Below are 8,733 nucleotides of genomic sequence, written 5' to 3' on the forward strand. Positions count from 1 at the left end.
CTGCACCCGCGAAGGACGGCGACCCTGCCTGTAGAGCCACGTCTCCCCGCTCTGCCCGCACTCCGGTGCCACCTTACGGGGGAGGTAGGGGCCTGGGTACAGGCCCCGGGTGGCCAGTGACACCCGAGCTGGGGGGGAGACGCTCTCCGGGTCACCCCGAAAACCAGCCGCACTTCGGTTGTCCCTTGGCCTGTGACTCTGGTGGTTTGTGCTGTAAGGTCACGGCCTCACCCCAACTCGCCCCCAACGGCTCAGGCCACCCGCACAGCAGAGAGACTTAGGGCACAGAGACGCGGGGGAAGTGGTCCCATCCCCCAGAAGAGCGGAGGTGGGCGGGGGCTGTAGGTGCAGGGCGGGGGGGGGGGGGCGCGCGGGGTCGGCTCCGGCTGCAGACACAGGAGATCTGTGGACACGGAGCAGCTCCCTATGCTTCTGGTTTCCTGTCCGTGACGGTGCTAACAGCAGGTCAGCGTAGACGCTCAGATGGGGGTGTCGGTCAGCCGTGGGAACCTGCCCACCGTATCCGACACGGTTCCTGGTGAGCATTGGCTCCTACGCGTGTTCTTGTCACCGCAAGTGACGTGAAGTTGCCAAGAGAGCCAAGAGCCAAGAGCGAGACGGTGGCCTCCCGCTCCGGGTGCCCGGCCGGCTTCACGGAGGAGGCGTGCCGTCTGTGCGGTGGGAAGGGGCCCACTGACCAACAGGCCCCCCGGACGATGCTGGGCCCCCCCGACTGCGTGGGTCCCTGGTGTTCTACTGCACCAGACCAAGCGTGGCCAGCCCCAGGCCTCCGCAGGAGCCTGCCCGGCGTCACCTCTTCCCTCCGGGCTGGGGTCCCCGTAGAGCTGAATCCTCTCTCTCTCCCACGGCTGCGGGCAGGCTGACCAGCGGGAGCGGATGGCACAGGCCCTCCCGGTGCCACGGGAAGCAGGACCGCAGCCAATGCAGGGCCTGACAAGCGTATTGGCGGTTATGCTTCTTCAGCTTCCCCAATTTAGCCGAAAGGGGGGGTAGAGGCTTCTTTTAGCTTTTCAATGATCACAAAAGTATCAATCCGTTAGGGACCAAACGTGCAAGGAATAGATCTTCTCCTTCGGGGTCCATGGGAGTACATTCCACGACTCATCCAGAGGAATCTGGGCAAAATTCCCTAAAGCACAGGAAAGCATCTCAAATAAGGTAATCGTGTTCCACAAGCTACAGTAGCGGTTAAAGCCTTTGAGAGGGGCCGATGTTTAACAAAAGAAGTAATTGGGATGCTGGGGGTGGGGTGGCTCAGTGGTTGAGCGTCTGCTTTTGGCCCAGGGCATGACCCCAGGGTCCCGGGATCGAGTCCCACATCGGGCTCCCTGCATGGAGCCTGCTTCTCCCTCTGCCTGGGTCTCTGCCTCTCTCTCGGTGTCTCTCATGAATAAGCAAATAAAATCTTAAAAAAAAAAAAAAAAGAATTGTTCAATATTCAAACCTCAACTCATATCTTAGTGGCTGGAGAGTTGCGTGTTGCTTTATTCTGTGAAACATTTTCACAGATTCGGTTCAAAATCTTCTTTGTATCATAGCTTCTTAATTAAGAATACGCATTTTGAAATGTCAATAGACTGTAATTCCATCAGTGGAAAGGATATTTAAATGTGATTAATATACCGTCTTTCTCCATTTCGTGTAACTCTCAGAATGAACCACTATCTCAACCCTATCAACCGTTGTTTGGGACTGAATACTGCCCCCTCCCTTTACTTGGCATCGCTTATTAATAATATCACTTATTGATATATTAGTTATATATTATCTGTAATAGGTCATATAATCATTATATTTAATTTATAATCATCATCATCATCATAATCATCTGTGACAGAGTCTTAACCTAGAAAGGACATAATGTGGCTGAGCCATTTGGCCCCGGCCCCAAGCGTGAGAGAGATCTCAGGTTTTGGCCGCAATGAATTTGAGAGTCTGATGAAGAGGAGCCAGATTTAAAAAAAAAAAAAAAAAGAGGAGCCAGATAAACATGGACTCTGAGCGGAGCTCACCGAGCCACGTCTGTCTAGCAGCGTGGTGGGCACCGCGGGTTGCACCCTGATGCCGCAGCCAACACTCCCCACCTCCAAGGGGCGACGGCGGATGGATCCAAGGAAGCTGAGCCTCAAAAGCTGCAGGTGGCCACAGCCTCGCTGGGGCTCCCGCTGCCTCGTTACTGTAGGGTGCCGTGCCCCCCTTTCGGGCCTTGTTTTTGTTCTAGGATACCCACCAAGAGCCCGCATGGCCGGGCACCTTCTCGGCATGCAGTCGGAACAGAACTGAGAAACGGCACCAAGTGTCCTGCAGCTCAGGACCCAAGGGAGGAGCAGGCCTGGCCGGGATTTGGGATTTACGGAGCCTGAACCCCCGCTGGCCTTCCGCAGGCTGCCTCCTCTCGCCCTGTGTCCCCCCCACACTCGCCTGCGACCCCGAGACCCTTGACCCACCAAAGGTCTGGGAGGTCAGGGGTGACGGGAAAGTTTTGTCACGTCTCCTCTGTAAGGAGCCCAACGCGGAAACTACAGACCTCTGGTATTTTTAGTTTCCTAAAAAAAAAAAAAAAAGAAAGAAGAGAAGAGAAGAGAAGAGAAAAGAAAAAGAACACATCGCAGAGCTGATGGCTTTCTCGTCTCCTCCGGATAGGCGTCTTCTCCTGCCTCTGATTTGTCACCTCCCTTCTCGTAAATTTAGCAGCTTTCTTCACAAACCTTACAATACCCAAAGTTCAAAGATTTAAACAATGAAGAGGGAGTACAACTGTTTACTCTCGCTTGATAGTTTTTTTTTTTTTTAACATTTTTATTTCTTTGTTCATGAGAGACACACAGAGAGAGGCAGAGACACAGGCAGAGGGAGAAGCAGGCTCCATGCAGGGAGCTCGATGCGGGACTCGATCCCGGGACCCCGGGGTCACGCCCTGGGCCACAGGCAGGTGTCAAACTGCTGAACCACCCAGGGATCCTCATTCTTTTTCTTTTTTTAGACTGATGACTAAAAATGTCATGTTATGTTGAATTTCAGTTGGTAATTTAATGGGATACAAACACAATCCATAATAGTAGTCAGACGCCTTGTGCGCTGATTCCACGTAGACACTGCACTAAACAATTCGCATTATCTCATTTAATCACAAAACAACCTTGTCGTTCTCCCCACTTTAAAGATGCAATTCTGGGGGCAGCCCCGGTGGCCCAGCAGTTTAGCGCTGACTTTGGCCCAGGGCGTGATCCTGGAGTCCCGGGATCGGGTCCCACATCGGGCTCCCTGCATGGAGCCTGCTTCTCCCTCTGCCTGGGTCTCTGCCTCTCTCTGTGTGTCTCTCATGAATAAATAAATAAAATCTTAATAAATAAATAAATAAATAAATAAATAAATAAATAAATAAATAAATAAAAAGACACAATTCTGAGAGGTGAAGTAAATAGTCCGGGGGTCACGAGGCCAGCAGGTTGCTGACCCGGGGTCTGGAATGAGCTCAGCTGACTCCCGAGGCTGAGCCCTGAACCACACACAGCCCTCTCCGCTTTCTCTCCTGGAAAGTTACCCGGCTCCCGGCCATCACTAGGAATATTATTTCAAAGGGGGGCAACATTCCACATAGTTTTCACCCCACCGCGTTAGAGCCCTGGTCAGCTTCCCAAAAATGCTTCCTAATTAGAAGGAGACAGATTCGTTTTACCAAATAGAGTCTTAAGTGGGCTACGAATGCCAAGATCAGGTGGGATTCATGAACGCATGTTTGTTACTTAATGAGCACTAACTGGTCCTGCTGGCCCAGAGGAATCCGTTTTTGCCAAAGGCCACCACCGTGTAATAAGCCGTATGCTATGGCGGTTGCTTTTTCCGTATTTTCTAGTAAGTTGGGCAGGGCGTTCGTTTTCATCTGGCTTTTATTTATTTATTTATTTATTTATTTATTTATTTATTTATTTATTCATAGAGACACGGGGCGGGGGGCAGAGGCACAGGCAGAGGGAGAAGCAGGCTCCATGCAGGGAGCCCGAGGCGGGACTCGATCCCGGGACCCCAGGATCACACCCCAGGCTGCAGGTGGCACTAAACCGCTGTGCCACCAGGGCTGCCCTTTCATCTGGCTTTTAATCCATGAAGCCTAAGGCAAGGATGGAGTTCAAAGTGCAGATTCTTTGGACATGTGTTTTGGGGAAAGATGCCAAGAACATTTTTCTCTCTGCTGAGTGTCTCCTCCACGAGGGTCTTGAGAGGCTGTTTCCTTATCGAAGCCCGAAGCCCAGGGAAGTCTCACTGCAGGGCGACTTATTCACAGTTCACCGCAGCACCGGGCGGGCCCCCTGTGAACATCTAACAGATATTATAGCTCAAAGGTCGCTGTTTATGTGACTATGCACGTATGCACGTGTGTTCTTGCTCACGTGTGGCCTGACGGAAACTAATCCGCCAGGTGACTTGGGTTCAGTGGGAAAAATGAGCACAGACTTTATTCAAATGGCTGCAAATTAATGGAGGCCTCTTGAGGTTCATGCAGGTCAAGAGCTTTCTTTCTTTTTTCTTTTTTTAAAGATTTTATTTATTTATTCATGAGACGCAGAGAGAGAGACAGAGACACAGGCAGAGGGAGAAGCAGGCTCCCTGCAGGGAGCCCGACGCGGCACTCGATCCCGGGACCCCGGGGGCACGCCCTGGGCCCAAGGCAGATGCTCAACCGCGGAGCCACCCAGGTGCCCCCAGAGCTTCCTACCTGAAGAGAGAACAGCCCACGTTGATGAGGCTTTGGGGGCACAGAGGTTGGTGGACAAGCCTAGCAAGGACCCACAGGGCACATGAGTACCTGCCAAATCGATGCACCAGGATGACACAATCCATTTTTCTTTAGGAAGGGGAGAAGAAGACATCATTTCTAATAAGAAAGAAAGTCCGCACCACCCCCATCTCCGGGGCTGCCCTGTGAGCCCCCACTAGGACATCCCGCTTCCTGTTTCTCTTACCCCTGCTCAGAGGGCAATGACCTGGAGGACGCGGAGAGCGGGGCTCCAGTAGATCCAGGCAGGAATCTGCAGGGTCAATCCTTCTCGAGTCCACAGCAGTGCCAGAAATTATCCCGATGAGGAATTTTTTACTTCGGTGGGTCACACGGGGCCGAGGGGGTGGGGTTGGGGGTGGGGAGGGCGGGCGGGGGGGGGGGTCCTGGCAAGATGCAAATAGAAAAATGACACATAGACGTTGAATTTCATTTTTGGAAAAAACGAAGGACTTAGAAATTTAGCTTTTAAGGTAAACCGACCACAAACCCCGTACGGGTTTGCTCTCTTTGGTACCCTGTGTGGCACCTTGCGACAGCTCCGTGCACACACGGAGTGGGTATCAGCCATTTACACCTCGAATACTCCAAATGGAGTTTGGGTTAGGGTTCTCAGTTAAAATGGATATTGGGGGGCAGCCCCGGTGGGTCAGGGGTTTAGCGCCGCCTTCGGCCCAGGGCGTGATCCTGGAGACCCGGGATCGAGTCCCGCGTCGATTTGTCACATACGTTGTAACAGGATGAGGGGTGAATGCACGTAGACACCGGGAAGATTTTGACGCTTCCCACGCGGGTACAGCATCCACCCTACGTGGACGGAGGCAGTTTAGGGACGTATACTGTGAACCCCGAGGCCCCTGCTCACACAGAATGCAAACAAGACAGCACTGGGACAAAGACGGAGGCGGTAAGACGACGTTTAGAAAACATCCAGATCCCACAGGACAGGTCGGGGAGGAGAAAGCAAACCAAGGCGACAGACGGAGACGAGCCGTAGGACGGCAGGGTGGAATCCAACCGCACCAAATATGACATCAGAGGTTAATGAATTTGAAAAGTGGGGATTGACCGTCTTCCTAATCGCTCTGTCCCCCAGACTCCAGCACTCTGACGTCAGTCACTATTGGGATAATGGTAGCCGGTCTCTTACTTTTCTGCTGTTGAAGAACAGCTGCGCGGAGGCTCCTCTCCTCCTCCGATGACCCTGCGGCATCATCGCCCGCGGAGTGGACAACTATCAGGCGGTCCTGGGCAGCAGCCCCCCGGTGCCCCAGAAACTAGAAATCTGGCTTAAACCAAGTGCTGGAAAAGCCACAGGTGCGCCCGTCAGCTCCCCGGGACCAAGCACCCCGACCGCTCACCCTGCGCGGTTTTATGGTTTTATGGGGTCGGAGGCAGCGCGGGGGAGGGAAGAGGCCACGGAGTTGCCAAAGCCACGAAGCCACGACGGGCCGCGGCCCCCTGCGCTGTGGGCTTGACTCCCTGGGCCGGGTTGCTCCTCAGCGGCGTCTGTCTTCGTCCTCAGCTGTTCGGATTTCATCAGGTGAACGAGACGGGGAACAAATATGCCGCCTCTTACCCCACACGCTTGGGAGTCCCGCAGCTGAGGCCCTGAGCTGGAGGGAGAGGGAGGGGGACCGCCGTCCTCTCCAGCTCCGACAGTAGGGTTTTCTGCAGCTCCCTATTTACTCCCTAAGTTAGAGGTGAGGGGTGCACGTGTGGCCTGAGCCCGCAAACAACGCTCGGGTCTGAAGACTCCTCTAGGTTCATCTTTCTTTCTAGGGGTTGATGCAGCGACAGCCCAGGCCGGTCACCAGAAGAGGCATCGGGGCAGAGACCCCCGCGCGGCCCTGGATGCTGGGCTGCCACGGAGAACGGGGCCGGGGCCCGCAGGGGAGAGGGGGGCACCCTTCCACAGGCCGGGGAAGGTCAGGCGCTCTGAAGGTGTGGCCGGGCGTCGGGTGCTCGGGGAGAGGCGTCCTGGGGAGACCCGCTGTGCCAGGTGTCCGGGAAACCCGGGTGGGGTGCCCCCTGCGCCCCCTCAAATGGTCCGGACAGACGCCAGCACGTGGAAATATTCATCTCTTCCATTGCAGTTTTTTGGACTTTTTTGGGATTTTTTTTTTTTTTTTTTTTTTGGTTTTGGATTTTGAGTGTTTTTTTTTTTTTTTTTTGGAATGGACTATTGACATTTAAGTCTGCGTACTTTTCTGGAAGATGAGAAAAATGAGGGCCAGCAGGGCCTGGGAACGATCTATTTTAATCTTGTGGAAATAACGCTGTGCTGCGATTTCCTCCAGTCTTACCGCCGAGGGTGGTACTTTGTGGTCAACCACCGGGATCCCACTCACTGAGTCGCCTCGGGTATGGGGCAAAAAATAAAAATAAATAAAAAATAAAAAAACCAAAGTCCAAGTGCAATACGGAGGAGAGCTTTCTTGCCGCACGAGGTGGGGGGGCTCTGCTGGTCCAGGAGGACCCTCCACCCAGACGCGGCTCCATCCCTCTGTGGTCTGGAGACTAAGACCCTAAGGCGACGGCTGACCCCACATCCCACCCCTGCCCCGGGTTCCGAGGGACGAGCTCTCCCTTTTTGGGGTCTGAGAGGTTCCCCGGCGGTGGCCACTTTGCAGAAAGGAGGCGTAAAGGGCCTGGGGGGTGCGGGAGCTGCCGGCCTCCCCGTGGTGGTCGGGGCCAGACAACGACGGAAATTCCTGGGCAGCTGCTGCCGGGATTTAGCGGAGCCTCATTCCAGGGGATGAAGCGGGAAAGGCCGCTCTGCGCCTCCGGAGCTGCCTTCCCTTATAAAGCAAGGCTCTCCCCACTGGTATTTCCACTACTTGGGGAGGAGGGGCTGCCTGCACCGTCTGTCTGAAGAAGCCTGGGTTTTCTGTTCGTCTCTCCCAAAAAAGCACTCGGTGGACACACGTGTGTGTGCGGCGCAGACGTTGCCCGCATTCCTCCAGGCCCGCGGCCCCCCGCGCCCGCCGTGGGGGTTTCTGGGTGAAGTTGTCGTCGTTGTCGTGGATTCAGGAGAACAAACAGGCTTTGGATTGTTGTGAGCCTGGAGCCTAAGGCGACCCAAGACTCTGGGCAGACGAGTGGCGAGGGCGGGTGAGGCGCACGACGGTGGGCCCCGTGGTCATTTGCATTCGGGGTAAAATAGGAACCTGCAGCATGAGGATCATCCCGACGAAACCTTGAGATGTCTCATTTTAAAAACTCCAAATTACACATATTCCGGGGAGTTTCCCAAAGCGGAGGGAGGGGAGAGGAGACCCTTGTCAACCATCTTCCTATTTTGTGACAATTAAAACGTGTGCAGGGGACGCCCGGGGGGCTCAGCAGTGGAGCGTCTGCCTTCAGCCCAGGGCGTGACCCCGGGGTCCTGGAATCGAGTCCTGCGTCAGGCTCCCTGCATGGAGCCTGCTTCTCCCTCTGCCCGAGTCGCTGCCTCTCTGTGTGTCTCTCATGAATAAACACATAAAATATTTTTAAAAATTAAGAACCAGGAAATAAATAAATAAAACGAGTGCAGGCGCGTGGACGCCCAGGCCTCTGGGCGGGCTGAGGCGACGCTCGCAGGTTCCGTCGGCCTTTGGGGGACGTGACCCAAAGGGAGGAGCGCGTGAAACAGCGTCCCCAGCCCTGGAGCTCAGGAGTGTGGCCCTGCGCGTGGGGGGGACGTGGAGCACGGAGCACGCGGCGGCTGCAGCTGGGTCCCTGTGGGGTCACGCACGGCGGGGACAGACGTCACCGTCCCGTTCCTCCCGGAGGCCCCGCAGGCAGAGGCGCGTCGTTCCCCGTGTGCAGAAGCCTCAGGAGAAGCTGGAAAACTGGGGCTGGGGCACGAGCCAAGGGTGCAGCCGGGGCCTGCTCCTCCGCGGTGCAGGGGGTGAGCGCCTGGGCCGTGCCACCTTCCCCCAGGTCCGGCC

The 8,733-nt window shown here is 55.1% G+C and overlaps 1 long non-coding RNA gene across 2 annotated transcripts; it reads left to right on the forward strand.

Moving 5' to 3' along the window:
* The first annotated feature begins 380 nt into the window (after positions 1–380).
* LOC140619768 (uncharacterized) lies at positions 381–6,939 on the forward strand. Of its 2 annotated transcripts, XR_012019559.1 has the most exons (4): positions 381–1,179; positions 4,874–5,121; positions 5,895–6,115; positions 6,581–6,939. It is a non-coding gene; the product is annotated as an uncharacterized lncRNA (long non-coding RNA). The 2 variants fall into 2 exon arrangements; XR_012019558.1 differs by having other exon boundaries at positions 5,895–6,939.
* The last annotated feature ends 1,794 nt before the right edge of the window (positions 6,940–8,733 follow it).

This window comes from Canis lupus, chromosome 27 (genome assembly GCF_048164855.1).
Source record: "Canis lupus baileyi chromosome 27, mCanLup2.hap1, whole genome shotgun sequence".
Lineage (NCBI taxonomy): Eukaryota > Metazoa > Chordata > Mammalia > Carnivora > Canidae > Canis > Canis lupus.